At 36.9% G+C, this 18,918-nt stretch overlaps 1 long non-coding RNA gene across 1 annotated transcript; it reads right to left on the reverse strand.

Moving 5' to 3' along the window:
• Nucleotides 1-1,005: 1,005 nt before the first annotated feature.
• On the reverse strand, nucleotides 1,006-18,352 carry LOC107977779. Its single transcript, XR_003488428.2, has 3 exons — nucleotides 18,057-18,352; nucleotides 2,970-3,227; nucleotides 1,006-1,200 (listed from the first exon to the last, which is right to left on the reverse strand). It is a non-coding gene; the product is annotated as an uncharacterized LOC107977779 (long non-coding RNA).
• Nucleotides 18,353-18,918: the final 566 nt, after the last annotated feature.

Genomic DNA, 18,918 nt, shown 5'->3' on the forward strand with positions numbered 1-18,918 from the left:
CTATCTGTGTGTTTCTGTACCTGCTCCCATCTGCTCTATTGGATGCCTCTCTGATGATGACTGAACAAGGGAACTATCTCTGAATAGAACCAAATATCATTAGGAACCATTACATTGATTTTTTTTAGACTAGCCATGTTTGGCTCCATCCTAGGTTTCAGGGCTATTCATTCTCCAGCCTCTGGGCCATCCCAACAATGTAGGGCATGGGCCTCAAGTTGGGCCAGGCATTGGTTGACCATTTCTATAATTTCTGTGCCACCATTTCCCCAACACATCTTTCAGGCAGGACAGATTATAGGTGGATGGTTTTGCGGCTGGGTTGGTCTTCAGGTATCTCTTTGTGTGGCCCACAGAGTACCTTTCTGCACCAAAAATACTAGAACATAGGGATGAAGGCTCCATGCATGCACCAGCTAAACCTCTCCATGTTCAGTGAGCTGTGTGGATATTATCCACAGCAACAGAACTCCACTGAGAATGTGCAGAGAGCAACCCTCTCTCCTAGAACCAGTATGGGTTGTTTTTGCATCTCCATGGGACCCCATAGGTGAACAACTCGACTGAATGCAACCCAGGAAATCACTGGAAGCCTTGCCTGGCTATACTACATGGCCAGTTGAGGCTCTGCATTGCCATTACTAGGAGTCCTCACTAGGATCACCCTCATAGATTCCAGGAAGTTTATACTGCACTAGGTTTCCCCACCACTCCCAAGATGCTCCCAATTCAAGCTGTCTCTCCATTAACTCTCTCCTTCTATCCCATCTCCTCCAATAACCCTGTTCCTCTGGATCCCATCCTCCCTCAACCCTGTAAAATCTTTTTTTTTTTACTTCCCCTTCCAAGGAAGATCCATGTGCTACCCTGAGACCTCTTTACCTAACTTCTCTGGGTCTATGTATCTGATGCTAAGTGCAAAAATATTTTTCTAAGAATGCTGAAAGGAGTAAAGATCTATGGTATAAACAGAAATGTTTATAAAGTAGTTTTTCAACATGACCATTTAGCAAAATAACAATAGCAGTATATTAGTTTATTTTTTGTTTAGGGGAGAAGGACTTATTTTAATAGCTTACACTTCCAGAAGAATGGAGTCAATTGTGAGGGAAAAGGCATGACAGCTGGAACAGGATACTGGATGACAACATTTCAGCACCACACAGGAGGCAGATATAACAAGAAGTTGGGGATCGAATTCTGAAAAAACAAAACAAAAACAAAATCACCTCCAATGAAACACTTCCTCCATCAAGATCTCCCAATAGTTTTATAACATTTGCAAATAATGCTACCACCTGGGGACAAAAATGTTCAAACATGAGCCAATGGGAGACATGTTATATTTAAACCACAGCAGGGAATTCTCCTTGGGGACTATGACCTCTTCAGCCATGGGCTTTTGACCAGGTTTATGCTACAAGTTATGAATGCACTATTGTAAAGTAGGCTTCAAGTTCATTCAAGACATGGTTGGTTATTCCTATTATATCTATGCCACTACTGCAACAGTGGACACAACTTGCCTGGCATGTTAGCAAAATCTAGTTCTGGTAAAGACCATTGATGTCTTCGCTACCCTAGAAGCCAGGATAACACCTTCTGGGACTATAGAATCTAGGTAGCAGAGAGGAAATTTTCTTGGTTAGTTTGAGATTGATTTATCTACATTTTTTCAAATAAAGTAGGTAGTGTCTTTAGGAAAGGGATTTTACCATCTAGTTATAATAGGAAATTAATAGCAATGGGAATAGCTTGTGCAATTTTGGAGATCTCTATGGTCTTCTTGGCTAATATACTTTTGTGAGATATCATGTGCCTGACACAGATTTTCATTTAGTATATATTGTGTTCTGGCTGCAATATTGTACATCTATACAGGGTACCTCCATTCACATCCCTCTCTAAGTAATTTTATTAATTCTTTGAGATTTTTTCCAAATGCTTTGAACATATCCTTGCTACCAACTCCTCTCTTTACCGTATTCTCAACCCTCCCATTCCTTTCCACTCAACTTTGAGATTATTTTCACTTATTTCCCTCATCTGAGTCCAGTTTGTGTTGCTCAGCTAATGTGATTTGAGCCTGCTCTGCTATCTGGTCAGCCTACCAGGGATCACATCATTAAACAAACAAACAAACAAACAAACAACAGCAACAAAAACTCAGCTCTCCTTCTCCCAGAAGCCATCAAGGGCCAATAGCTGCTTAGGTAGTTATGGGATTACATGCTTACTTTCTACCCTCCATGCTGGAATTTTGTCTGACTTGAATTTGCATAGGTTTTGTGCATGTTGTCATAATCTCTGTTCATAATTCATCTGCCCTGTTGTGTCTAGAAAATACTCTCTCCTTGAAGTTATGCCCCACTGTGGGCTCTTACAGAGATTAGGCACCCTCTTCTACAAAGATCCCAAGGTTTAGAGGAGTGTGATATCAAAGTCTCCTTTAGGACTGAGCACTCCATAGACTTCTGTTCTTTGAGCACTATGTAATTGGCATGGGGATGTCTGTGTTCATTTCACACTACTCCAAGGGAATGCTTCTCTGATAAAGGTTGAAAGATGTTCTGATCTGTGGTTATACAATAAGTCATTAGGAGTCAGTCATTTTACCACTATGTCCATTTAATGGAATAATAGTATTGTATTCTCCTCATTGTCTGTGACCTATCTAACAAGAGATTCTTATCTCTATGATAGTGCTATCCTTCAATCTAGTTCCTCTCTCACATCTCTCTCCAGAACCACTCCCCCTGTTCTCTTTCACAAAAGAGAATGCCTCTCAGGCATAATAAGTTACAATAAGACTAGGCACAAAACCTTCATATAAAGGCTGGACTTGGCAACCCAGGAGAAGGAAAAGGGTCCCTAGAGAAAGCAAAAGAGTCAGAGACAGCCCCAACTCACACTATTAGGAATCCCACAAGAATAACAAGCTACACAATCATAACGTATGTACAGAATACCTTGCTCAGACCCATTCTGGGTCCATGATTGTCACTTCAGTCTCTGGGAGCCTGCTTAATTGATTCTGTGAGCCGTGTTCTCATGGTGTCCTTGACTCTTCTGGCTTCTACCGTCCTTCTTCCCCCTCTTCTGTGAGGTGCGCAGAACTCCACCTAGTGTTTGGCTTGGGGCCTCCTTATCTGATCCCATCAGTTGCTGGATGATGCCACTGATGACAATTGGGCTGCACACCGATCGATGAGTATAGCAGAATATCACTAGGAATCATTTCATTGACACATTTTTTGCCAGTCATGTTTGGTTCTATTCTGGGTATCTGAACTCAGAACCCCCTTTTCATTCTGGCTGCTTATTTCCTTTGTTCTTTGAAAATTTCTTGCATGTATACAGTATATTATGACCATATTCAGTGGCCCATTTTCATCCTCTGTATCACCCCAGATATCCCTCCAATACATTCTCCTTTTAATTTTCTCTCCTTCTACTTCTTTTTTTCATCTTGTCTCTCCTCTTTCTCCTCCTTCTTCCTTTTATATGCCACCATTTTCAATCAGTGCTGCCTGTAGATGCATGGAGATCACCCATTGCTACATAGACAACCACATCCACAAAGAAAAATGGTCATGCTTCTCCAGACCCCCTCAGTTGCCAATAACTCCTCAGTGAAAGTTGGGACCTCATGAAACCCATATTATTACTCTTATTATTACCAGAAGTGTATTTGGCTGGATCTTTGCAGATCATGTAAGATAAACACAGTTGCTATGAGTTCATGGGTCTAACAACCAGGTCATGCCCAGAAGACAGGATTTCACAGCACTTCTCTCCATTTTCACATCTTATATTTTCCCATGCTCTCTCCTTTAATGTTCCCAGAGCTTATGAGCTTTGATAGTTCTTGATAAAGGAATGAAACTCACCATGACTTATTCTCATCACTTTAACCAGTAATGATTGTCTTCGTTATCTGCTTCTCACTGAAAATAAAGCTTCTGTGATCAATGTTGAGATCTGCCTACTTATTCTTTCAACTCCTCTTCCATGTAACTCTTTGAAACTTAGAGGAAATGCTGTTAATGTCTTATTTATGCCTGAACACTCAACTATTACTTATTCTCAGTATCTTTGGCAGCCATTCAACTTAGTTTTTGCCTCCTTTCATTGAAAAGTTTACCTGAATAAGACTGAGAGTAACATTTAATCTATTGGAACAAGTATAAATATTTAGAAGGCTGCTTGGTTCTATGTTGATTTAGCTAACCAGCAATAGTAAGGTCCTCTCTTCTTACTGAGACATCTCAGTTATGGATTTTTAATAAGGTTTATAGTAGCAGGCATGGATTCCCTGTTGTGAGGCAGGACTCTGAAATAATCATAGAGCATTTGGTTGGCTCTTTAAATGTCATTCCACTGTTGCACCAAAGTTGTACCTGAAACATTGGTATTATAGTCAATGGGGTGCTCAGATGGGTGTTACCATTGATGTATTTTATCCCCTAATAGCATGCATTGCAGTGTACAACACTATGGAAGCTGGCCAGCAGAAAGAAAGTGTCCAACTCAGTTTCAGTTCTCTATCTTACATACAAGGCATGTAATAGCTTCAGTAATAATTAATCTGATCAGCTATTTCTAGTGAGCAGCAGTGGGAAATGGCAAGAACCTGTACCTTTTTAAGGCCTCTGGTGCCTCCTTCAACAACTCATCCCCAGTACTAGGATTTAGGTTTGATAACTCCTGGCTATTATCTCCAAATGGCAGTGCTAGTTCCTAGGACTCCCTTTTGTCACATTTAAAATGCTCTGCTCCTGAGTTTGGTATAGGAAATTCATGAGCAGTAACTGCTATCCAAAGAAACTCTCCGTTCATAAAAGAATGTCACAAAGCTGTCAAAGCAAAGTGGTCTGTGCTAGCTAGGTAAGGCATGGACCTCTGATTGATCCTGACTATCCCTTTCCCAACTGGTGGTGCTGTTTGAGAAAACTGTGGAATCTTTAGGAGGTGGGGTCTTACTGGAGGATGAGTGTCACTGGGGTTAGTCCTTTAGGCTTTAAAACCTGTGTGACTTTCTGGTCCTTGGCTGTGAGTGAAGTGTGATCACCCTTCCCCTTTCTCCTGCCTGCTAGTTTCCCCTACCATGATGGAAAGTATCTTCTCAAACTGTAAACTAGAATAAACCCTTTCTTCCTTAAACTGCTTATTAACAGATATACAGGGAGCCATTATAGGTTTAAAGAGAAATCAGGCGCTAGGGAAATGTCTGTAGATCTACAACAATGACACCAAATTACAATATAAGCAACAGAGGAGAGGCTACCTTAAATGCCCTCCCATGGTAATGAGATTGATGACTGACTTATATGCCATCCTAGAGCCTTCATCCAGCAACTGGTGGAAGTGGAAGAAGACAACCACAGCTAAACACTGAAGTGAACTGGAATCCAGTTGCAGAGAAGGAGGAGTGATGAGCAAAGGGGTCAAGATCAGGCTGGTGAAACCCACAGAAACAGCTGACCTGAACAAGCTGGAACTCTTTGTTCCCAGACTGATAGCTGGGAAACCAGCATGGAACTCATCCAGACCTCATGAACTCGAGTGTCAATGAGGAGACCTCGGAAATCTATGGGGCCTTTTGTAGTAGATCAATACTTTTCTCTAGTATAGAAATAGACTTTGGGAGCCCATTCCACATAGAGGGATACTCCCTGAGCCTAGACATAAGGGGGTGGGCCTAGGCCCTATCCCAAAGGATATGACAGATTCTTAAGACCCCCCTATGGAGGGCTTCACCCTCCCTGGGGAGCAGAAAGGGTATGGGATAGGTAGGGTGTTAGTGGGGGAGGGCAGAGGAGGAGGGGAGGCATAGGGAACTGGGATTGACATGTAAAATAATCTTGTTTCTAATTTAAATAAAAATGGAGAGAAAGAAAGAAAAACAGGTATTTTGTAGCAACAAAGAAAGAAGTAACTAATAAAGATGATTTTTTTCTCTTTTTAGTGTTCTAAATCAAGTATTATTTTTTGCTTTATGAGATCTATTGATTGTAATGAAGAATTAACTGTTAATCCCATTGTTATTCTTTGTATGTTATCAGTCAGTTGTGTCTGCTAGCCTTCAATATTTAATTACTTGACTATGGTAACCATTTATGATTTGTGGGTTGAGAATATTATTAAGCAAAGTTTAAGGTTTTCCTTTATATCATCAAATACATTATTCCTGTTCCTCTTTGCCTTTTGCTAATTCTATTAGTTACATATTGGCAACGTTGATAAGAAACAAGTCTATGGGTACTTATGTATTTATATATAATTTATTATCCTTTTTATTCGAAAATCTTATTTTTCCTAACTTTCAATTAACTTTCCTCAGCCATTTTCAAATCTATCATTGATCTTTTAATAAAAAAATTCACTTGATTTATTATTTTTCCAATCCAGAAGTTCCACTGAATAGCTTTTAAAACTCTAATTATTTACTGGCATCCATGATTTACTCCTTCATTCTCCTTATGTTTTCTCCTAGTATTTATATATGATTAACTTTAATTAGTTGAAGATATTTATAAGATGCTTTGAAGAATTTATCTGCCTAATCCATATCAAAGAATAATAATTTTCAGCGTTGTTTTTTGAGTGTGAGTTATAGTTTCATGCCTTGTTGCAATTTCTTCTTATTCAAAACAGTGAGTGTATATGCTAATATTTTTTAATAATTCCAAGTCTTAATTGCATATCTGCTGAGAATTTTTACTATTTCATTTGATTTTTATTTTAAATATATTAACTGGATATTATGTACTCTTGCAAAGAGTACCCATGGCTATATTCATATAATTTAATTTTTCATATTAATTTTATATAGATTTTAATTGTTGTTCGTAGGAGTTACTGCTATATCTTTTTAAATGTTTAAAAATGATCAATTATTAATTGGCTAGAGATTTTACTCATACCCTTTTGTCAACAAGGCTTCCATAATTTTTATTTTATTCCTTTCGCTCTAAGAGCTGCAAGGTAGAAGAGGTGAAGGCTATTCCCATGCACATTATCTGATTGCTCTTTGATACAAATTTCTCCTGGTGAAACAAATTGCTTATTTTCATGGCCAGTTCCTGTTTGGAAAGGAGGACCAGTAACTCTTTGTCAAAGAAGATAGGGCTCCTTATGCATAGCAGAAGTTCAGCTGGCACTTTTAGAAAATACTTGGTTCATGGTTTATTTGTTAAATTTCCAGATCCCTATAAAAATTTTAAAACTATATTTTAAAGATGTTTTTTGAAATTGGCGTACTAACTAGTAGGTTTTCATGAGTTCCCCTCATATAGCCTTAGTCTCTCCTCTTCTCTCCCTTATTCTTCTTCCTCCAGTACCTTTAATCCACAGAATTCCCCTTTCTTTCATTTTATATGTGTTTTACTATCCTTCCTTTTTACAAAGTTGGGTTGTGAGATAGAAGGCTTCGATGTGGCTTCTCATCCCCTCTTCATTCATGTTAGTTCTCCCTTTAATACTCTTCTCCCATACTTCCACATGCCTTGGTGCTTAAGCCTGCACGCCCATAACATCACACATCACTCCCTTTGTTTTGTCTATAATCTGCTATTGCCCCTCCTTTAATGGCTCCTTTCTATATTCCTAGCTTCAATTTGTGCTCCATCTTATGTGCATAAAACAATGGATATGTAGCTAGAAACTTTATGATTTCATTTTTTTTCACAGCTAACTAGTAGGATACATGGACACCATTTGTGTTATTCATTCATCTGATGATGAATATCTAGTTTGATTCCATTTCTTAGCTATTGTGAATAAAGTAGCAATAAACATGAATGTGTCTCTGTAAAGTGGGTGTCTGCTTAGCTGGGCCATATGTTTCTAGGCCATATGTTTCTAGGCTTTTGATATATAAAGCTGACTTTTTTTTTAGTTTTCATGGTGAATATGTGAATTCAATTTTCTGTGAATTTAAGTGGACAGAACTATTTTGCATTCAAAAGAATCTGACATACGCTATTCTTTTGAGTCCGTGATGGTGAAAGTTAAGCTGGAAGTCAAAATGTACCTAAGTTAATACTCAATGTTACAAAGAGGTATGTGTGGCTACAGCAATGTGAATAAGGGAGAAGACTGGAAGTGAAGTCAGAGTAATGGATTGAAGAATTTTGGAGGTTGTGAAAAGTCTTATAGAATGTTCTAAGGATTTTGTTGTCTTCTTGGAGGAAATTGTGACATCACTGATGGGTTTTAGGTAGGAAAATGATGTGATGTTTAATAAGACCCCACTAGTTACTAATTCGAGTATTCACTGAAAGTGTGGGAGAGAAAAAGAGTGGAAGCAATGTGATTGTACTACAGTGAAAGCTCCAGAATCTGTAAGGCTATGATGATATTAGAATTAGTATGATCTATCTTTTAGCTTCAGTCCAAGTTAGTCAATAAAGTAAACTCTAACTAATTAAAAACTTTATGAGACCATCTCTATTAGATATCATATAACTTTTAGTTATATGTAGGTTATATATAAAATAATCTTTCAGAAATATTAATTCAGATAGAGTTAACTATTGGCATATTGCATTGATACGCACAGAAAAAAATTTCTAAGTACCACTACTCACATTATAGTACTATAATTTCAGTCTAAATTTGGCAAGCTTGTGTCATAAAAGACAGCTACTATCATCACAAGGTTAACAGCATTTCACTAACATCATTAACTCTTAGCATAATGTGGTTTCAGTATCTGGGTCTGTAAAGATGAAGTAAGCCTCAGACACTCTACAGCCTGGAAATGACTTCACTGAGTTGAAATGCTGAAGGATTAATTCCAGTACTGTAAAGTCAACATAGTTGAACACTGGCTACATCACAGTCTTCATTACTGAGGCCTGGATCAGGCTACGATGAAGTAATTTCCCTTGAGTTTTGTACTTAGAAATGTATAGGGTGATCTCCTTGGACTTGACTTGAGAGCAGCCTTCCATTACCCCTACCACCAAGTAAATTGACTTTTATCAGTTGCATATGGATAGCTATGCTTTGGAAGAATTTCAAACAAGATCCGTATGGTTTGTGGCACTCTATTCTCAAACATTTGGATGCATGAAATAAGATTCATTTTTTTGGCACAGGTGATAGAATTAATAACAAATGATATAACACTCAATATAAAGACCTGCAAATAAATAGAGGCACTAAATGGATGTAATTTTAACAATTCATCTTCCCCATTGATCACACCATTCCTATCACACAGATTGTGAATTCATAAAAGCAATAGTTCATGTAAGGTGCAGGCTGAATTCTAGGGTAAGTTGTTAAATTCAGGGTCTAGCATACATAGTTAATATTTAGTCTCATGTTAAATACTGACTATTGTGATTTGTTGTACATGTGACTTATTTTAAGTTCTCAGTAGAGTTTCAGTTTTGCAACATCAAGACTAAATAAAGGGGTAAATATAAATAACACCTCAAAAAACTCAGATTTTGCATACATTTTGTATAGTCAGGAGCAGCAGCATCTCAGTGTTTCCTATATTATTTCTTTTATAGCAGAGAGCAAATTGAAATGATCTGTAAACCAAGTTGATAAAAAAATACAATTGTGTGTGTGTGTGTGTGTGTGTGTGTGTGTGTGTGTGTGTGTGTGTGTGTGTATCATCATCAAATCATCATCATCAGTAGTAGTATGTGCATGGGGAGTGTGTGCATGTTTCACATATTCATGTGAAGGCCAGAGGTCAACTTTGGGAACATTTTCTCAGGAGTGCCATCAACCTTGTCATCTGAGACAGGATCTTTCACTGGCTTGGGGCTTGGCAAGTTTGGTAGGCTGGCTGGCCAGCGAGTCCCAGAGATCCATCTGCCTGTTTCCCCAGTGTTAGGATTATAAGGTGTGTGCCACCACACCTGACTTTTTAACGTGTGTTCTGGAGATTAAATCAGGTTTTCAGTGCTGGTAAAGTCTATGCCCATCTCACTAGCCCTCTAAATAAACATATTTAAACATCTTTGCATATTACTGTAATTATTAAATAAGAGTCACATTATTTGCCCATATGTAAGACTGAGAAGAAAATTTCACAGTCTGATAAACAAGTTATCAGTATTTATAAATCCTTGAATTTGAACACTAACTGTTAAACATAAGCATTTACTTGTCATTTAGCTTAAGAATTCCTGTGCATGGAGTGTATATAATCAAAGTCAGTAAATTATGACAATTTATTTTCTTACTAGTGAGAAAAAGGTCATAGTGTTTTTAATTTACTGTTACAAACTTAACCACTACATTAGAAGAAATATATTCATGCAAAATGTAACTTACCAAAATCCTTTATACAATTATCTTTCTAGCAAGTAGTTAGTATTTTGTTCAGTCATTTCTAATATATTATAAACAAAGTATAATATTCTGGAAACATGAGTATGATGGTTATTTTGTAATTTGTACAATCTTTTCATCCTGATAAAACTAATGACAAATCTCTGAATGTTTGAAGTCAACTCATTTCTTGGCTACAATGTCTGTGTCCTTAATGTTATTGCTTTTTCCATATTTATTTTGTTGTATGAGATTCAATTTTTCTGCAAATAGTCTACCAGAGTATACATACTTGGATCTATTACATGTAATACACTGAGACGACTATAGCTGGCATAACTATACAGTGACAGAAGAGATGGAGTCACATTCTTAGAAGAACTTCGGGGGTCTTTGGAAAATGAAGGATATATTTTATAATAAACCTACAGGTGAAGGATAGAATGATGGCTCAGTAGGTAAGTGTTTATTGCTTCTCTAGACTATATGAATTCACTTCCCAATACTCATGTTGGTCAGTTCACAGTCACTTCTAATTCTAGCTCCAAATTAACTGACCCCTTTATCTGTCCTCTGCTGTCACCCAAACACATGTGACACATACTCACCAAAGCACATACATGCACATGAATACAAGTTACAATAGATATTTTCTCCTTTTTTTTGAGACAGTTTCTCACCATGTGGCTCTGGCTGGCCTGGAACTCACTATGTAGACTGGGCTGTTCTCATAATCATAAAACTTTTGAGAGAGAGAGAGAGACAGAGAAAGAGAGAGATGGACAGAGAGAGACATACAGACACACACAGAGAGAAAGAGAGAGACACACAAAGAGAGTGGCTCTGCAGTTGTTTGTTTGCTTGTTTCTACCATTGTATGTTTGCCATTTTGAGTTTTTGAGACTGGGTCGCACTATGTAGGCCTGAACCCCCCAAATCACCCTGTCTTTGCCTCCCAAGTTGTGGGATTAAGGGGTGTGCCACCAGGACAGGCATATATCAGTGATACAAAAATTCGGTAAAATGTACTATACAAGGCACGAAATATTGTATAATTTCAGAACAGATTTGGTATACATTGGTTGTTGAAGCCTAAATCTCATGGGAGACGTAAAATATACAAATTTCAAAAAATTAAAGAGCTAGGGAAAAGACCATTTTAGAGAGTAACATTAACAAAGGTGTAAAATAAAAGCACAAACTCTGCTTGTAGAGCTGCAACTCATCAAAAGTAATAATATATAGTCATTGTGAGGAAGAACAATAAATAAAATTGGTCCTTTCATGACCAAATCACCTCCAATTTTGTTACCACAGTGAATGAAATAATTGAAGCACATGTTATTTTTTGTCATTAATAATAGCATTAACCAATTTTAAAGACACTTTTATCATTGAGTTATAATACTAGAGTCACTCAGAATAAGAAAATCAAATTGTGAATGGAAATTTGAAACTTTTCATTTTCACAACTTTCAGACACTAACATGGAATCATACCTGAAATTGTAACAATAACATTTACTTCTATTGTTTTCTACTGCTTACTCACATAAAAGTGTGAATTTGTGTCTTTACCCGTGTTTTTCTTATATAACAAACTGTATTGATAAAATTCTAAATATTCATATGAGAATATCTTACATCTAATTGCCACTTCCATCTTTTCTAAACAGTTTTGTATCAGTTGCCACTTCATATTTATAGCATCCTTAAGAATTAGAGAGGCAGCTGTGATTACTGTGAGTTTAACAGTCTAAGACTTAAACGGAGACTCAAGGATGTTAAAGTGCTGCCAGAAGCAATTCAATTTATTATTCCCAGGGATGGGGGGATAAAATCAGATTTCTCTTTATTGGGTCCATTTTTTTCTATTACAAAACCTGCTTATTCCTCCAGTAATAAGAAACTGTCAATAGTCAGTTCATTTACCAATAAATAAAATTCCAATACAAACAAATTACCAAGTATTTAACGTAGCAGAAAATTACTTGAATGACACATTTTTTCAGTGAGATTCTATATTTTCACCTGAATGCTTATACGTCGTGTTGACACAGATGTAATACCTCTTTTCCACAGTACATTTCAGAGCATCATTTGAGGATTTCACTGTCTACTGAAATTACCACAGCAAATTAGCCATGACAGGTCAGGATGAATCAACACCATGCCTAATGAAATAGGTATTGGTTAATTTTAGTTATCTTGATTGGTCTAAATAAACCATTTCATGTGATTTCTCTAAATTATACAGATTACCTGTCTTCATTTATCAAGTAATTTATATAATTGTTAAATCTTTCATTCATTTATTACTGTATGGGCATGTTCTTAAGTGTGTTTTATATCCTGCACATAGTAAGAATTCATCTTTCAATAAGAAGACCAGAAGAATGTGTAATTGTTCTCTTAATTTGAACAAAGCATTGTCACTGAACTTCATATCTTGTTTATATAGTTACATTTTAATGTTTTGTTAAAAATTTTTATACATTATATACTAATTATATTCTATGTCCTCCCGCAAATCCTCTCATATTCTTACCCACCTGGATGTGGAACTTGCCATGTAGTTTCATTGATGCACCCAGGGACACTCCGTTAGTGAAAACTGATTTCCCTTTACCCAACAGATATCAATTGCAAACAGCTCCTTGCTTAGGGGTGGAAATTCGTGCTACTTGTCATTCTCTGTGCTGACATTTTGTTTAGTTTGAACTTGTGCAGGTTTTATATGTGCTTTCACAAGCCAGGAAGCAGCACCCCTTCAAGGCTTCTACATCAGTCCTGTCTCCAGGATCCTGCCCTGTTTAAGTTCCTGTCTTGACTTCTTTCAATGATGAACAGCAATATGGAAGTATAAGCCAAATAAACCTTTTCCTCCCCAGTTTGATTTTTGGTCATGGTGTTTTATTGCAGCACTAGAAACTCTAACTAAGATAATCTTTTTCAAATTTATGGCCCCTTTTTCTTTAATTGTTGTTACATAAATACAGTCTATTTAGTATGTACAATGTTACTGGTATGTACGTTTTCAGGGATGACCACTTTGTATTGGATATTTAATTGGTGTGTTTTTCTTGGGAAGATTATTTCTCCCTAAGTCTTGCTCAAGAAGAGGAAATTATTTCTGGTACTTAGAACCTAACCATACACCCAGGACTACTAAAGGCATGGATCTTGAGGAGAACCTAGAACTGCCAGCATCAACCCTAATTACATTTTAATTACATGTCCTTATTACCCACAGGTAAGTGTAGGCCTCACACCTTATCAAGGAAAGTTCTCTGCAGTAGATGGAGACCATTTCAGAAGACTAAAACTAATAAAACTACAGAGTTGTGAAGTCCAGTCCCCAGGGATACATGTACACCTAGAACACAAGGATCATTGTGAAAGAGGGAGCAGGAAGGTTTTGGGTTTGTTTTGTTTTTGTTTGTTTAGATTTATTTATTTATTTGTTTATTTATTTATTTACTTGGGCTTTTAAAGACAGGGAAGATTTTAGTAGCCAGAAGAACAGGAAGTTTCTGTGAGATTGTTTCTCCTAGAAATGTCAAAAAATATACCCATAAAAGCTCATTAACATGTTTGCCTAAATATGAACTGAACAAACAAGACACCAATAGACATGCTTCTGTGGGTGAAGGAAAGGTCATGAGACTTCTACCCTAGCCTTGAAGCAATAGTCTCCCAATTGAGCTTTATCTCTATTTCTGAGTTTCAGATGGCTGACTTTACAGCTCCCTTTCTCACTGCAAGCACATTCTAACATCTTGATATAACAATAGTAACATTTGTTAGAGATGTCTTAGTCCCAAGCTGTTTATCAAAGAATACAATGTTTTAAAACTTGGGCTGTTTTTCTGTTCTCTTCCTTTTCTAACAGAGTTAAAGTAGGGCAGCTCACTCCCAAACATGGTCCCTCAAGGACAAACGTGTTTAGTTGTAAAATGTCAAGGATAAACACCCTACTAGAGCCAGTTTCTTGGTGAGCTCAAGGAGCACATGGCAATTTATAAATATAAGGTACATTAATATAAAACAAGACAAATGGGATTATCAGAAACAAAAAAGATGAACAGCAAGTGAATCAAAAAGTGACTGGGAGCCCGGAGTTGGTGGTGCACGCCTTTAATCTCAGCACCTGGGAGGCAGAGGCAGACGGATCTCTGTGAGTTTGAGGCCAGCCTGGTCTCCAGAGCAAGTGCCAGGATAGGCTCCAAAGCTACACAGAGAAACCCTGTCTCAAAAATCCAAAAAAAAAAGTGACTGGGAGATGATTTCCAGATGGGAAAATGCTTGCAAACTGTAATTGTTAGAAGAATACAAAAATTAAATAAACTACAAAAATTCAACACCAAATACCTGGTTTTAAAAAGTTCAGTAGTTGTACATATATTCTCAAAACAGTGTATAAGTGGCTAAGAGATGAATAAAAAAATGATCAACCTAAACAATCAACAGAGAATTACAAAGCAGAAGTCTAATTTTTCTTAACTGATGAATGAATGAAGACTATGTGGTATTAATATACAGTGGAACACTATTTACCTCAAAACATGAATGAAATTATGCCACTTATAACAATATTTTGAAATTAATGATTATTCTAGGTGAAGCAAACTAGGCACTGATGGAGAAGCACTGTATGTTCTCATTGATATCTGGAAAATTCAAAAATTGATTGCACAAAATGTGAGAATACAATGGTAGTTACTGGTAGCTGGGGATAGCATGTATAGAATTGTCAATCTGATGAATGGTTACTGTGATGGATATTCTTAATTGCTAATGTGACTGGATTTAGAGTAACTATGGCTATATATTTCTAAGTGTGTCTATAAGAGTTCTTCCAGAAAAGTTTCATTGAAGAGGGAGGACAGATCCACAGTGTGGATGGTGCTAATCCCATGGGCTGTAGTTCTGGATTAAATAAAAAGAAGATAGTGAACTGAGCTCCAGAGTCTTTCTCTCTGTTTCCAGACTATAGATGCAATGTGACCAAGTGCCTCATACTCCTGCTGCCATGACTTTGTCATTATGGTGGGCTGTTTCCTAAAACCATTTGCCAAAATGAACTCTTCCTTCCATAAATTGCCTGCATCAGATTATTGTGTCACAGTTATAAAATATTAATACAGATACTAATTCTAATTGACAGCTAAATAGGATTAAAGAATTTTGGTTTGTTTTCACACAGTAAAAAAAAGTACCTATGGCAATAGGTATCTTATATTTCAAAAGTCTAGACGAATTTTAGATGTTTTCACCATAAAGGAATATTAACAATTGAAAATATGTTTAACATTATTTTAGAATTTTAATTTATGTAGAGAATGAAAGAGAATTATGATACTCTATAACGGTAGAATTTTTAAAAGAGATTTATTTGTTTTTATCTGTGTGTAGGTGTGTGAGCCTGCTTGAGCACATATGCATCATCGTGTGTGCAGGAGCCCATGGAGGCAAAAAAAAAAAAAAAGTTTTCTGATAGTCTGGAAATGTAATTACATGTGTTTTGACACACAACATGGGTTCTAAGAACTGAACATTTGTCCTCCACATGAGTAGTAAGCACTGTTAATGGCTGAGACATTTTTTCAACCCCATATGCATAGTTGTTATGCATAAGATAAAATAAACTCTATTATACACATACACACAAAATGTTTCTATGAAATTGTAAATTATATTAAAGACATAGTCATTTCCAGTAGCATAAACTATATAAATATCGAAAACTCATCTCATTTTTAAAATATATTATGCAAAATAAATTATAACAAAACTTCTTCTGAGGGAACAGGTGTGCTTAAAAGAATAAATCGTTAAACTGGCTAGATGGCTAAGTAGTTAAAGGTGATGATTTGAGTTCTAGCCCCACAACCCACATTGTGGAAAGACAACCAGTTTTAACAAGTGATCCTTTGACCTCCACACATACAAACCAGCACATGCACCCCACAGATATAAGTCAACAACAACAAAAAAAAGAAAATTGAATAACATTAATGTTTCCTCTCATGTGGCAGGTTAAGAATAATTCATAGTTTAGGTCCTTAATGGGTTCTTATAAAATTATGAAAGTGAAATTATTACTATTTAATATCTTTTATGTTTTCCTATGCTATGATTAAGAGATCAATCACACACACACACACACACACACACACACACACACACACACACACACACACACTATTTTAGCCTTATCTCAGTAGTGCTGTGGGGCATTAAGCTATTGTTGTCAAACACATATACAACACAATGCCCTGTTTCACAGCCAAATCTACTGTCTGTGGCAATTCTTGCTGTCCTTGAGAACACTCACTTAACTAAATTATTCTCACTATGGATATCAGAATCTGGGAAGCAGTGGGGAAAAAAGAGTAGTCAAGAAGCAAGACTGGAAAAACAAAAGGTCCTATTCGTGGGCATGAAATGTGAGAGCCTTCTAAGGAACGCTAGGTTTATAAAGCAATACATTTGAAGCTTGATAATCGAACAGTTTTCAACACTTATACCAGATATTGACATCATGATGTGATTTTAATGTCTCAGACTTACAGTTTTCTGTGGTGAGGGATAGCCTTGCAGATATGTAATGTTGGGAGCATAGCAGGAAGGGCCTTGTGCCCACAGAGCTCCAGAGAAACCAGGAATGTTAAGCAAACAGGATTGTCTTTCCAAAGGGATAGTTGAAAAACCTGTTCTTCCATCCAGAAAGCTGAGAACTGGAAGTGATTAACAGCCTGGCGATCTGTGTTATCTGTTGGCCAGGACTTATCAAGTTCTTGCACCCAGGTGGGGGGTTAGCTGGTAATCTAAATGACCCTGATAGCCAGAGGCTGCCGAACGCCCCCACAACTAGGACCAGGGCTGGCTAACAGCCCAAATGACCTCTATGCTATCTGTATGACAGACCCTTAGGCCATTAAGCTAGTACAAGCAGCCTATCTCTAGAATCCATCTTCTTGGAGGGAATGACATGTACCCTGAGTTGAGTTTCAATATATTTACACATACTTGTGCAATGGAGAAACTTTTTTCTAAACTATACTGGCCTTAAGTACATTGGGAGTAAATCACCTGTCATTAGACTCCCTGAAGTCTGAACCAGGTTGACAAAGTCAATCTGCATCATGTTTTCATTCTTATGTCTTTGTGGGGTTCACTTCACTGTATGACACCTGCAGGCCATCAATATAACTTGTGCAGTAAAGTAGGATTATATACTGAGAAAAGTTTGTCCTTCACTTAAGAATCACTTGGTTCTACATTTGAAATTCTTACCTTTTTATCTCTGAACTTGTGTTTCCAATGGGAAATTTGATGAACAATGTAACACAAGCATGACTATCAGCTTAGACCTGGGATGTGGAGGAGTTTATCAACTGGCAAAGGATTGAGCTCTTTTTCAGCAACAGTGACACAGCATTAATAGTCCCAGTAAAGCAAAGGTTTCACTTCCACAGATTCTTTATCTGAAGTATCACAGAAGTTTTGCTTCTCTTCAAATCTTCACCTGAGTTTTTCCTCAGCATTATTTACCAAGTTTCCACGACAGTTCAATAAGCTCCAAGTACTCAATGGCTTTTCTAACCTAAAGCTTCAAAATCTCCCACCTTCTTACCACAAAACAGCCTGTGGCCTAGAAGTTACAAGGTTAGATTCAAGCACAGCAACATGCCATGTTGCTGGTACCAATTTCTGCTCAAGTTTACTTCTCTTTTGTTGTGATAAAATACTCACCAAAACCAAGTTTGAGGGGGAAAGGTTTTGTTTCATTCCACACTTCCAAGTGATATTCCATCATGGAGGGATGCCAAGGCAGGAACATGGAGTCAGGAACTAAAACATAGACCTTGGAAGAGTGCTAATCACTGACTCACTTCCTCTAACTTGCTCAGCTACTCTTCTTATACTGCCAGGCCCATGACACTGCATAAATTCTCCCCTCCCTCTAATCAGCATTAAAGAAAATTCCACACAGGCATGGCCACAGGTAAACCTAATGAGGGCAAGTCCTCAATTGAGAGTCCATTTTCCCAGGTGTGTCAAGTTGACAAGCAATATTAACTATCACACTAACTTACTGAAATTTATGGGATGAAGCAAAAGTAAAACCATGAGGAAAGCTTTTATTGAAAAAAAAACAAACAGTCCATTTTAAAAAAGGAAAATGGTCACAAATACACAAATTAATATTAAACCTTAAGGAACTAAAAACCAAAATGTAAGAGTCATATAATCAGAAGGTAAACTGCCCAGAAATAAATTAGAGAACATAAAATCAATGGAATAAGTCAACAAACTAAGAGATATTTTTAAATGAGAAATGAGACTCATAATTGGTGTAAGAGAAAAGACAGTCTACATATAAATACAAAGAAATGAACGAGAAGCCATTGCAGTGTCAAAGAAATAAAGATAAGGGAATACTACCATTTGGAGATTCTAGAAGGCATACATTTTGAAGAGAAAAGTTGCCAAGATTGAATAATGAAGAAACAAAATGCCCCGTGATACAAAAACAAAACAAACAAAACAAAAACTATCAAGAAATTGATACAATTGTGAATATGCTCCAAAAAAAGAGAAATGCCAAGGAATA

Source organism: Cricetulus griseus, chromosome X (assembly GCF_003668045.3).
Source record: "Cricetulus griseus strain 17A/GY chromosome X, alternate assembly CriGri-PICRH-1.0, whole genome shotgun sequence".
In the NCBI taxonomy this organism is placed as follows: Eukaryota; Metazoa; Chordata; class Mammalia; order Rodentia; family Cricetidae; genus Cricetulus; species Cricetulus griseus.